Genomic DNA, 2,064 nt, shown 5'->3' on the forward strand with positions numbered 1-2,064 from the left:
GCTGGGGGACTTCCTACAATGACCTGAGGTGTTTCCCCCACTGTCCTCTCTTTCAGTTCTGATGTCTTTATATGCAACTTTTGCATGTGATTAACTTTTTTCCTCCTGTAGTTTTGTTTTTTGTCTTCTTTCTCTATGCTTCATTTTTCTTTCTTCTTTTTCCTCTCACCCCCAGCTGGTCATGGGAGAAAGCTGACCCTGTATGAGCCTGGTTCTGCTGGAAGATTTCCCCTTTTTTTGTTTTCTTGTTCACAGAGGATTCTCCAGTTTCTCTCTATAACACTTTAAGATCCCCACCCTACAATGTAGAGAGTCCAAAGATGACTGTTGTTGTGAACTGTCATTTTGAAACTCTGTTTCTGTGTTTAGTGAAGATGAAAAAAAGGCCACAATGATTGCTGATGTGGAGCATGCTCTACTTCAAAAGCCAGAAAATTTTTGTATTTATTTTTTTCCTAAATCATTAATTAATGACTGAAGATCCAAGCTTTACTTTACTTAAAAAAAGGTCAGTGCTATTTTTAAAAAATATTTTTCTTTGTCTGAGTTGAGGGATGGCGTTAGATGGTGCTTTATGTTGAGCCAAATGAGAACTGTTGTCTTGACAACAGGAAATGTACAACAACAGGCCAATGTCAGGCCACCTGGCGAACATTTAGACATTGATTAACCGTCAGCTGACCTTCTTTTCTTCATGTCTTGGTTCAATAGTTCCAAAAGTTGTGCCAATAGTTCCAACATTAAAGCTGTGCCGATATCAGAGACGTAACCTCACTGTTGCCCGGCCATCCTTATTGGACTTTCTTGAATTTCAAGAATTCATCTATATTATGGTCTTATTGATTAGAACTGTTATGACTGCTGTGTTATTTTTGTGTCATTGTGTGCAACTGCTGTGTTCTTTCCTCTATGAAGAGGTAGAATATGCTGAAATGTGGAGGTGCAGCTCAAACACGATTGGCTCGAGGCCGGTGACCACACCTTACATAAGGAGTCAAGATAGCCACGCTCTGTAGAGAGGATCATTCACTTGTTTGCTTTCCAAATCCAGTATTTTTTGTAACATCAATTATAATTGTGTAAATGGTTGAAGGAGTAAGTAGAGCTGAGATGCCTTTTTGCTTTGGAACACTGTTTATATTTTTTTTTTGGGGGGGTGTTAGGCTTTCGGCTAGGCTAGCTCTGTTTTCGAGGTGTTTGTTATTTTGGTCTTAGCTCAGCCCTAGTTAACTACTACTTTTGTGTTTGTAAAATTGTTGATTTGTAAACAGAAATCATACTGGCCCAAAGAAGGAGACACTTCTCAGACTCCTGACCTCTTGCTCTGAAGTTTAATTCTTATCCTTCTGAGCCAACTAATCCAGCCACTGAGCCCATTGCATTGCAGGTTATAAAGCTTATGTCGGGGGCAAAGAGGCAACAACTGTAATAGAATTTACACGTAGATAAAAGTTAAATGGTTTAAAAAGGTCTTGTGGCTGTTTGGAGCCTATCCCAGTCACCATAAGACAAGAGGCAGGGTACACCTTGGACAGGTCACCAGCTTGTCACGGGGCCAACACAGAGAGACAGCCTTTCACACTCACATTCACAGCTATGGGTAATTTAGAATCATTAATTAACATAACTCCACTAAATGCATGTCTTTGGACTTTGGGAAGAAGCTGGAATACCCATACAAACACAGGGAGAACATTCAAAGTCCACACAGAAAGGACATTTCCTGCTTTGTAAAAGACGATCTGATTGGACTGCTATTGTACTTGGAAACAGCATAAATATTTATCTTTTCATGGTGCAGTTCTGCTCGCAGACGACTATTTCAACTTTTCCTCGACAATTAAGAATACAAACAAAGTTGTAAATTACTTTCAGTAGAGACACCAACAATGGACATTATAAAAGAGTTTTTTAAAAAGTTAAGACAAAAAAAAAAAAACTGCAGAAAATCGAAATGGGGGTGGGGGTGGAAACAAGGATCCCCTGCTGCTCATGAACCCTTATTGCTCCTAGCTACGCACCTGCCTCTAAATCCAACGCACATGTGCAACACCCAGACGCAGA

The sequence above is a fragment of the Pelmatolapia mariae genome, linkage group LG7 (assembly GCF_036321145.2).
Source record: "Pelmatolapia mariae isolate MD_Pm_ZW linkage group LG7, Pm_UMD_F_2, whole genome shotgun sequence".
NCBI classification, from domain to species: Eukaryota; Metazoa; Chordata; class Actinopteri; order Cichliformes; family Cichlidae; genus Pelmatolapia; species Pelmatolapia mariae.